Below are 11,474 nucleotides of genomic sequence, written 5' to 3' on the forward strand. Positions count from 1 at the left end.
AGGGACTGTATTTAGCATGATTCTAGAATTAATCACCAGTCTTTACTCTTGTAACTAACACTGGATATATAATATAATCCACTAGTAATTTTTATTAATATAACTTAACAGGGAATCAAAGTTAATTTTGTTTTTTTCTTCCAAAGTCAATTTTGAATATCAATGTGGAAAAAAAATGTAGAGAAGAAAGAATGATATCTACATACAAGGATTTATCAATTTCCTGTGTTAGGGCCAAGGGCAGGCTGCCCCAACATATACCTCAATGGCATAGAGATTATTTAGAATTAAAATTACTTGAGAAGCAGTTGGTAAAAAAAGATACAGAAAACACTCTTACCCTCCACATTTCCCCTGAAAGCAGGAAATAAATCTTCCATGTGAAAGTGTCCTTCCTATACCAGGGGGATAGAGAGATTTCTTATAAACAAAGTTAGGGAATTCAAGGCTAAGAAAGCTATAAACAGGCTTTATTACTTCTTCATTAGTCTGCTTCCCCAAGCACAAGCCTCTTTCACAGATACTTTTTTTCTTTGTATAAAAATAATATACAAACAGCCTACTTTGTTCACTTCAGGGGTCCTATTTCAATGAGAGCTCTGTGTCTATGAATTAAATTAGTCTTTTTCTCTTGTTAATCTGTCTTGGTCAATTAATTATTAGACCAGTTAAGAGAACTCAAAAGACCTTGACCCTATATGAAAGGTGGGTAAATATGCTTTAGATGAAAAATAAACAATTTAGTGTGGATTTCTTAACACATCACTGCTTACATTTTGATACATTTGTCTTTGTAATGCTAAATAAGAGGGCTTCCACTCTACTATTATTATGTCTGTTTTACAAAGGAAGAAGTTGAAATAAAACCCAAGAAAGAGTAATGAAGGGAAAAACTATGATTCCACAGTCACCAAGTGGTGGATGTGGGATGCCCACCGCAGTGCAGTTTCAAAGACCCCCACCCTCAAGTTTAACAGTCTCCCACTGAGTCCCCATGTGTACTTAGAAAAAGCATTTAGCTTCTCCAGATTTGAATATTTTATCTGTTAAATAGAGGGGATTGTATCAGATATCTTAGTTCTATTAATTCTAATAATTAACTTCTATCACATAATTCTCTACAACTTAAGCATGGCTCCAATACTTAAGTTCTTCATGAATACTTTTACCAGACAGAAACAGGTGAGGAAAAATACTTTCAATATTTATTTGAATTTTTACAATACCATAGTGGTAATAGGGCTTCCCGTGTGGTGATAGTGGTAAAGAACCTGCCTGTCAATGAAGGTAGATGTAAGAGATGAGGGTTCGGTTGCTGGGTTGGGAAGATCCCCTAGAGCAACCCACTCCAGTATTCTTGCCTGGAGAATCCCATGGAGAGCAGAAACTGTGGGCCGTATGGCCCATAGGGTCGCAAAGAGTCAGACACGACTAACGTGACTTAGCACACATGCACACATAGAGATAACAGCGTGGCTAAACTGAGACAGCCCAACTAAGAGTTGCTGAGGTCTTCTTTGATGATTTTATGCCTATCCAAAATTTCAAATTCCTTTTATATGGGCTCAAATATCAAGATAGTTGACATTTCCCTTGTCAAATATTCTAAAATTTTGTTGCTGTTGTTCAGTCACTAAGTCATGTCTGACTTTTTAAGATCCCATGGATTGCAGCATGCCAGGCCTCCCTGTCCATCACCAACTCCCAGTGTTCACTCAGACTCACGTCCATTGAGTCAGCGATGCCATCCAGCCATCTCATCCTCTGTCGTCCCTTTCTCCTCCTGCCCCCAATCCCTCCCAGCATCAGAGTCTTTTCCAATGAGTCAACTCTTCTCATGAGGTGGCCAAAGTACTGGAATTTCAGCTTCAGCATCATTCCTTCCAAAGAAATCCCAGGGCTGATCTCCTTCAGAATGGACTGGTTGGATCTCCTTGTAGTCCAAGGGACTCTCAAGAGTCTTCTCCAACACCACAGTTCAAAAGCATCAATTCTTTGGCACTCAGCCTTCTTCACAGTCCAACTCTCACATCCATACATGACCACAGGAAAAACCATAGCCTTGACTAGATGGAACTTTGTTGGCAAAGTAATGTCTCTGCTTTGGAATATGCTATCTAGGTTGGTCATAACTTTCCTTCCAAGAAGTAAGCGTCTTTTAATTTCATGGCTGCAGTCACCATCTGCAGTGATTTTGGAGCCCAAAAATATAAAGTCTGACACTGTTTCCACTGTTTCCCCATCTATTTCCCATGATGTGATGGGACCAGATGCCATGATCTTTGTTTTCTGAATGTTGAGCTTTAAGACAACTTTTTCACTCTCCACTTTCACTTTCATCAAGAGGCTTTTGAGTTCCTCTTCACCTTCTGCCATAAGGGTGGTGTCATCTGCATATCTGAGGTTATTGATATTTCTCCCGGCAATCTTGATTCCAGCTTGTGTTTCTTCCAGCCCAGCGTTTCTCATGATGTACTCTGCATATAAGTTAAATAAACAGGGTGACAATATACAGCCTTGACATACTCCGTTTCCTATTTGGAACCAGTCTGTTTTTTCGTGTCCAGTTCTAACTGTTGCTTCCTGACCTGCATACAAATTTCTCAAGAGGCAGATCAGGTGGTCTGGTATTCCCATGTCTTATTTTCCACAGTTTATTGTGATCCACACAGTCAAAAGCTTTGGCATAGTCAATAAAGCAGAAATAGATGTTTTTCCGGAACTCTCTTGCTTTTTCAATGATCCAATGGATGTTGGCAATTTGATCTCTGGTTCCTCTGCCTTTTCTAAAACCAGCTTGAACATCAGGAAATTCACGGTTCACATATTGCTGAAGCCTGGCTTGGAGAATTTTGAGCATTACTTTACTAGCATGTGAGATTTGGAATAGCTCAACTGGAATTCCATCACCTCCACTAGCTTTGTTCGTAGTGATGCTTTCTAAGGCCCACTTGACTTCACATTCCAGGATGTCTGGCTCTAGGTCAGTGATCACACCATTGTGATTATCTGGGTCGTGAAGTTCTTTTTTGTATAGTTCTTCTGTGTATTCTTGCCATCTCTTCTTAATATCTTCTGCTTCTGTTAGGTCCATACCATTTCTGTCCTTTATCGAGCCCATCTTTGCATGAAATGTTCCTTTGCTATAACTGATTTTCTTGAAGAGATCTCTAGTCTTTCCCATTCTGTTGTTTTCCTCTATTTCTTCGCATTGATCGCTGAAGAAGGCTTTCTTATCTCTTCTTGCTATTCTTTGGAACTCTGCATTCAGATGTTTATATCTTTCCTTTTCTCCTTTGCTTTTGCTTCTCTTCTTTTCACAGCTATTTGTAAGGCCTCCCCAGACAGCCATTTTGCTTTTTTGCATTTCTTTTCTATGGGAATGGTCTTGATTCCTGTCTCCTGTACAATGTCACAAACCTCATTCCATAGTTCATCAGGCACTCTATCAGATTTAGGCCCTTAAATCTATTTCTCACTTCCACTGTATAATCATAAGGGATTTGATTTAGGTCATACCTGAATGGTCTAGTGGTTTTCCCTACTTTCTTCAATTTCAGTCTGAATTTGGCAATAAGGAGTTCATGGTCTGAGCCACAGTCAGCTCCTGGTCTTGTTTTTGCTGACTGTATAGAGCTTCTCCATCTTTGGCTGCAAAGAATATAATCAGTCTGATTTCGGTGTTGACCATCTGGTGATGTCCATGTATAGAGTCTTCTCTTGTGTTGTTGGAAGAGGGTGTTTGTTATGACCAGTGCATTTTCTTGGCAAAACTCTATTAGTCTTTGCCCTGCTTCATTCCGTATTCCAAGGCCAAATTTGCCTGTTTCTTCAGGTGTTTCTTGACTTCCTACTTTTGCATTCCAGTCCCCTATAATGAAAAGGACATCTTTTTTGGGTGTTAGTTCTAAAAGGTCTTGTAGGTCTTCATAGAACTGTTCAACTTCAGCTTCTTCAGCGTTACTGGTTGGGGCATAGACTTCGATTACTGTGATATTGAATGGTTTGCCTTGGAAACAGAGATCATTCTGTCGTTTTTGAGATTGCATCCAAGTACTGCATTTCGGACTCTTTTGTTGACCATGATGGCTACTCCATTTCTTCTGAGGGATTCCTGCCTGCAGTAGTAGATATAAAGGTCATTTGAGTTAAATTCACCCATTCCAGTCCATTTCAGTTCGCTGATTCCTAGAATGTCAACATTCACTCTTGCCATCTCCTGTTTGACCACTTCCAATTTGCCTTGATTCATGGACCTGACATTCCAGATTCCTATGTAATATTGCTCTTTACAGCATCGGACCCTGCTTCTATTACCAGTCACACCCACAGCTGGGTATTCTTTTTGCTTTGGCTCCATTGCCTTCATTCTTTCTGGAGTTATTTCTCCACTGATCTTCAATAGCATATTGGGCACCTACTGACCTGGGGAGTTCCTCTTTCAGTATCCTATCATTTTGCCTTTTCATACTGTTCATGGGGTTCTCAAGGCAAGAATACTGAAGTGGTTTGCCATTCCATTCTCCAGTTCACCACATTATGCCAGATCTCTCCACCATGACCCACCCATCTTGGGTTGCCCCACAGGCATGGCTTAGTTTCATTGAGTTAAACAAGGCTGTGGTCCTAGTATGATTAGATTGACAGGTTTTCTGTGAGTATGGTTTCAGTGTGTCTGCCCTCTGATGCCCTCTTGTAACACCTATCTCCTAGAGTTAGCTCAAATTCATGTCCATTGAGTCAGTGATGCTATCTAACTATCTCATCCTCTGCTGCCCTCTTCTCCTTTTGCCTTCATTCTTTCCAAGCATCAGAGTCTTTCCCAAAGAGTCTGCTCTTTGCATCAGATGCCAAAGTATTGGAGCTTCAGCATCAGTCCTTCCAATAAATATTAAGGGTTGATTTACTTTAGGATTTTCTGGTTTGATCTCCTTGCAGTCCAAACAATTCTCAAGAGTCTTCTCCAGTACCACAATTTGAAAGTATCAGTTCTTTAGTGCTCAGCCTTCTTTATGGTCCAACTCTCACATCCATACGTCACTACTGGAAAAACCATAGCTTTGACTAGACAGACTTTTGTTGGAAAGTGATGCCTCTGCTTTTTAATATGCTGTCTGCTGCTACTGCTGCTAAGTTGCTTCAGTCATGTCCGACTCCATGCAACCCCATAGACGGCAGCCCACCAGGCTCCTCCATCCCTGGGATTCTCCAGGTAAGAACACTGGAGTGGGCTGCCATTTCCTTCTCCAATGCACGCACATATGCCTGCATGCTAAGTCGCCTCAGTTGTGTCTGACTGTGCGACCCTATGGACAGCAGCCCACCAGGCTCCTCCATCCACAGGATTCTCCAGGCAAGAATACTGGAGTGGGCTGCCATTTCCTTCTTCATATGCTGTCTAGGTTTGTCATAGTTTTCCTTCTAAGGAGCAAGCATGTTTTAGTTTCATGGCTGCAGTCATCATCCACAGTGATTTTGCAGCCCAAGAAAATAAAGTCTGTCACTGTTTCCCCATCTATTTGCCATGAAGTGATGGGACCAGATGCCATTATCTTTCTTTTTTGAATGTTGAGTTTTAAGTCAGTTTTTCACTCTCCTCTTTCACCCTCATCAAGAGGCTCTTTAGTTCCTCTTCACTTTCTGCCATTAGAGTGGTATCATCTGCATATCTGAACTAACATTAAAAAAAGAACTAACACTGAAAAAAGAAATAACACCAAAAAATGATGTCCTTTTCATCATAGGCGATTGGAATGCAAAAGTGGGACATCCTAAAACTAATGCCAATCAAATTTTTGACACCTGAATTCAAATATCCTTTTTGAATAATGGGCACACTCCGTTTCTTTTGCAGCCTCACAATTACTTCCTGATCTTGAGTAATGAACAGCCTTTGGTGAACATCTAAGAGCACTACCTAATAGCACCTCACTGTTCTGGAATCCTGTAACAATTTCTCTGGCTTGGTCAATATGTATTAGGCATTCTGTTTCAAAACTTTAATCATAACTAAAAAGTCTACCATTATTTGGTAAGCTTTTAAAAATATTTGACATTATTAGTGTCTACTGGGCAGTTTACCAAAGATGGATTTTTCCTTAAAACTGTGCATGTTTGGAATCCTGTGTCATTAGACGTAGAGTTGAACTAAAAATGTGTATAAAGTAAATGATGTTGATGAGCATAGAGTGCTATTAAGAATGTATATAATACTATGTAATAAAACAGATATACCCAGGAAAGTATAGTTTTCATTATATGAAAATAATTCTATTTTCATATTATTTATTATTTGATTTAGATCAGAGACTTTTATAATTAATTCCTAATCAATTCTTGGCAAAGTTTGCTGCTTTTACTTCCAGAAGATAAAGTGCATAGCAAGAATAAGCTATTTCAGAATTTTCCCATGTTTTTGCACTCTATTGCCTTAGCCCTGCATTTATCTCTCAGTTTTCATGTACAATGATCTAAATGAAATTTTTGAGATGAATATTAGTTTTTCACAACATACAACATCTGGTCCCAATTGAGGTAATAGGGTTATAGTCAACAGGATACAAAGTACTCATGAAAACATTCATGTTGAGAAAGAACCTTCTGGGACAACTGAAAGATGGATCTTCTGTTTGCTAGGGGAATGCCTTCCACTGGAGGCTGAGGAAGCACCAGGACTGGAAGACAACACAGATTAGTGTTGATATGAAGATGAATCTCAGACCCAATCTGAGATCAGCCACCCACAGAACTTTGTTTATTTCTAAAATGGATTGTTCAGATATGGCGTTCCTTATGTGCAAAAATGTAGTGAATAAAGAGACAGAGGGAGAAGGGTGATTGTTCTCAGATAAACTGGAAACATTTATTAAATCTTGTTTTATCTTAAACATTTCACTAGGAGAGTGTGTGTAACATTGGCTTAATATCAGGGTAGGGAATGAAGAAAATAAACAAATGTGTCTCAGAATATATTTCTTTAAACAGACTCTTTTTCTTCCTTTACTCAAAGTCTTTTTTATTTATTTAAATAAAGTTAAAAAGTAAAGTCATTTATTTAAAGTCTTTTTTAAAAATTGACTTTGTTTTGATCCATATAACAACTTCAGATTTGAGAAACAGAGGGAGCCACAAAGGGTAAGTTATTAGCAAAGGGAATAGAAATAATTAGGTATACCTTCTTGCCCTTTCATATTTATCAAGCTCATTTCGTTCTATTTTAAAGCACTTCTGTGTCAGATGTATACTGGTAATTATTTTCAATATAAAACTTAGGCGAGGGAGAGCCGGTGTGCTTTGATCTCAGGACGTTGTCTTACTGTTCTGAGGTAGACACTGTAGGGATGCTTGCTGCGCCTCTTTTCCCAGAATCCCTCACTCTCAGCAGAGACCGCGAATGGCACCTCAGGGTCTTACACGCTCCTGCCTACCTCTTAGGTCTGGCCGAGCCTCCTTTGCCACCACTGCTCTAACAGTGTGACTGGCTCAATTTCCTTGTTGCAGAGAGAAAAAAGTATCTTTACTCTTTGAAGTGTGATAGCCTCTGGAAGTATTTTTGAATAAACATCATTTTCACTAAGATGAGTTTCCTCCCTGTATCTCTTTGTTATTCTAGGTGATTGTTCTCCCAGAGGCTTGGTTCTGAGGCGCTTCTGTGCCAATTGTGCTAACAAAACCAGCTTGTGTAGGTGGCCCTACCAGGGATGGTACTGCTTTCTCAGGGAAAGTTCCTCCCTGCTTATTTAAGGTCCCCTAACTTAGAAAGCATCACTACGAACAAAGCTAGTGGAGGTGATGGAATTCCAGTTGAGCTATTCCAAATCCTGAAAGATGATGCTGTGAAAGTGCTGCACTCAATATGCCAGCAAATTTGGAAAACTCAGCAGTGGCCACAGGACTGGAAAAGGTCAGTTTTCATTCCAATCCCTAAGAAAGGCAATGCCAAAGAATGCTCAAACTACCACACACTTGCACTCATCTCACACACTAGTAAAGTAATGCTCAAAATTCTCCAAGCCAGGCTTCAGCAATATGCGAACCGTGAACTTCCTGATGTTCAAGCTGGTTTTAGAAAAGGCAGAGGAACCAGAGATCAAATTGCCAACATCCATGCTGAATCATTGAAAAAGCAAGAGAGTTCCAGAAAAACATCTATTTCTGTTTTATTGACTATGCCAAAGCCTTTGACTGTGTGGATCACAATAAACTGTGGAAAATTCTGAAAGAGATGGGAATACCAGACCACCTGATCTGCCTCTTGAGAAATCTGTATGCAGGTCAGGAAGCAACAGTTAGAACTGGACATGGAACAACAGACTGGTTCCAAATAGGAAAAGGAGTATGTCAAGGCTGTATATTGTTATCTTGCTTATTTAACTTATATGCAGAGCACATCATGAGAAAGGCTGGGTTGGAAGAATCAAGAAAAAAGCTGGAATCAAGATTGCCGGGAGAAATATCAATAACCTCAGAGATGCAGATGACACCACCCTTATGGCAGAAAGTGAAGAGGAACTAAAAAGCCTCTTGATGAAAGTGAAAATGGAGAGGGAAAAAGTTGGCTTAAAGCTCAACATTCAGAAAACGAAGATCATGGCATCTGGTCCCATCACATCATGGGAAATAGATGGGGAAACAGTGGAAACAGTGTCAGACTTTATATTTTTGGGCTCCAAAATCACTGCAGATGGTGACTGCAGCCATGAAATTAAAAGACGCTTACTCCTTGGAAGGAAAGTTATGACCAACCTAGATAGCATATTCAAAAGCAGAGACATTACTTTGCCAACAAAGGTTCGTCTAGTCAAGGCTATGGTTTTTCCTGTGGTCATGTATGGATGTGAGAGTTGGACTGTGAAGAAGGCTGAGTGCCAAAGAATTGATGCTTTTGAACTGTGGTGTTGGAGAAGACTCTTGAGAGTCCCTTGGACTGCAAGGAGATCCAACCAGTCCATTCTGAAGGAGATCAGCCCTGGGATTTCTTTGGAAGGAATGATGCTAAAGCTGAAACTCCAGTACTTTGGCCACCTCATGTGAAGAGTTGACTCATTGGAAAAGACTCTGATGCTGGGAGGGATTGGGGGCAGGAGGAGAAGGGGATGACAGAGGATGAGATGGCTGGATGGCATCACTGACTCAATGGATGTAAGTCTGAGTGAACTCCGGGAGTTGGTGATGGACAGGAAGGCCTGGCGTGCTGCGATTCATGGGTTCACAAAGAGCCGGACACGACTGAGCGACTGAACTGAACTGAACTGAACTGAGTGACTAACACATTCACTTCACTTATTTCCCAACCTAGGCAGCACTGAGAAGGTCTTCACTTTGAACATCCGCACGTCAGTGGAGAATAAACCTCCTTCCCTCCGCCTTCAGCCGTTCCCATATCTCGGTCTTGAATGAAAACAATCTGACTGTTCTGAGAGGCACCTCCTGAGCTCTTCTCTTGCTGCCTCAAACCAAAAGGCCTTTTTGAAGCTGGGGTTGTCTTTAACCAGAAACCTCAAAAGTGAGTTCTACAAAGAAAATGTATATGTGTGCATGCATGTTAGGAAATCGTAGAATAATGCTTTTTCACAAGGTTTTTATCATCAACTGTTAATTAGAGAGTTTCAGAGTTCACCTAGGTCCTAGGGGAAGAACAGGGACAAAAGCAAGCCCCCAATAGTTGGATTCTTCTGGGACCTAAATTATAAAGTTTTATCAGGAGAGTCTATCCTTTAATTATAAGAACACTTTTTGAACATGGGGTAAATCTCGGGAGGTGCCACTTAGTTCATTGTTGAAGGAATTTAAAAAATGGCACCCCAGTGACTTGACAATTTCATGCCATTTCAAAAGGGCCAAGTTTATATTCAGACACAGGAAAACTCTGGAGTGTTACCTGCATATATGTTAATCAGCCGCCTCCTCGTGAAGAGCCCACAGTGGCCGGCGCGCTACGGAACCAGGGCTTCCTAAGGTGTGGCCAGTGCCTCCTCACCGAGCTCCCAGGAGCAGTGACCTCTGTTCGCCTCAAAGCCATGAAGCTTCTGCAGTGTGTTTCACAAGGGCTTCACCTCCACTACTCGATTTCACTGCCAGGCCCTTCATCTCAGTGGACAGGGTCCGTGCCAGGGCCCACACAATTTCAAGAGGGAAAAGAAAGAACTCTCAGCTCCATCAGAGTGTCAGGAGTCAGAGACTTTAACACCAGGCCCAAGGCCTCAAATCTGGTCTGATCATGTCAAGTCAAGAGGGAATGGGTCAGCACTGCAACACCCTCGTCTACCAAGTCACTGTGATTCAAAAAAAAAAAAAAACAAACCCAAAAAACCTTTCAGAGAACATATTGGAGTAACATGGAACACAAAAATGCCAAGTTTAAGGAGTAGGTGTAGAGAGGGTAACTATTGTATTTTCAGAATTGTTGGTATTAGCTTCAATAACTTAAAAGTTGTGAGTTCTAATCTCATTTTCAAAGCTTTTTTATTCCTTACAGTTTTTTCCCCCGCATTTATGGTACCATCCTCCTTAAGTCATTATGGTGAGAAATAATTCAAATGTGTTTAAAGTTATATTTTTTTCCTTTGGGACAAAAACATTGCTATTTAAATGTGAAATAAAAGTTTCTGGTTTCAGAATTTATTTTTCTCCATCTGAGGCGTTGAACCAGTTGGAGACTAAAACTATCAGCCCACTAAAGATCCAACAGAATCACGTTCACTGTTCAGCCTGGGTTGAAAGCAATGTTTCCAGCACAAATGCTCAACAGACATTCAGTGGAACTACTCTCCCTTCAAATTCTTAACACCTGGCGAGTGACCAAACATTTTTTTAAACAGTAACTGAAAAAAATATCAATTAAAGCAGATATTTTAAACTCTTACATTGTCTGTCACAGCAGACCTTTAGATTGGCAGATTTCCAGAGAGAATGAGTGACTCTTTTGCACAGGATGGAATACATTCTGACTCAAAGAGTTCAGCCCACAGTCTAACTGATGCCTTGTACAATCTGCATACATTCTTTCTATAACTCTTGTTGCCAAATTACATGTAATAAATGTGTTTCAGAGATCTGACTTTCTTCCCCCGACCCCAGTAAAAAAGTACATCCTTTACAGAGTTATTTTCATGCTCATGATTTTTCTGCCCTTCCAAGTATGGTGTGTTTTGGTTATAAGACAAGCTTCATCCGAAATCTTACAGCTAAGAGCTTGGTGATGAAATCTCTCAGGGAAACTGCTTTTGGCTGGAGCACTGTCATGGTGCTTTTGGGATCTAAGTGTTGGTGCTCCACGCTCATTTAACAGTATCTCTGGCCGCTATCCTGCAGATGCCAATAGACTCTGTCCTCTGTCCCTGGGTGTGACCAAAAAAAAAAAAAAATCGTCTCTACGACCCTCCAAATGTCTCCTGGGGGGTAAAATCACTCCCAACTCCACTCCCCTGAAAACCAATGGATTAAAGGGCTGCTGTTAGTACTTGGTATTTCAA

At 40.5% G+C, this 11,474-nt stretch overlaps 1 long non-coding RNA gene across 1 annotated transcript in view; it reads left to right on the forward strand.

Moving 5' to 3' along the window:
• LOC112449031 (uncharacterized) overlaps positions 1-6,981 on the forward strand; it is a 46,726-nt gene extending 39,745 nt beyond the window's left edge. Inside the window, exon 4 of the long non-coding RNA XR_003037479.2 lies at positions 5,855-6,981. This is a non-coding gene — a long non-coding RNA (uncharacterized lncRNA). The remainder of the gene's footprint in view (positions 1-5,854) is intronic.
• The last annotated feature ends 4,493 nt before the right edge of the window (positions 6,982-11,474 follow it).

This window comes from Bos taurus, chromosome 12 (genome assembly GCF_002263795.3).
Source record: "Bos taurus isolate L1 Dominette 01449 registration number 42190680 breed Hereford chromosome 12, ARS-UCD2.0, whole genome shotgun sequence".
NCBI lineage: Eukaryota > Metazoa > Chordata > Mammalia > Artiodactyla > Bovidae > Bos > Bos taurus.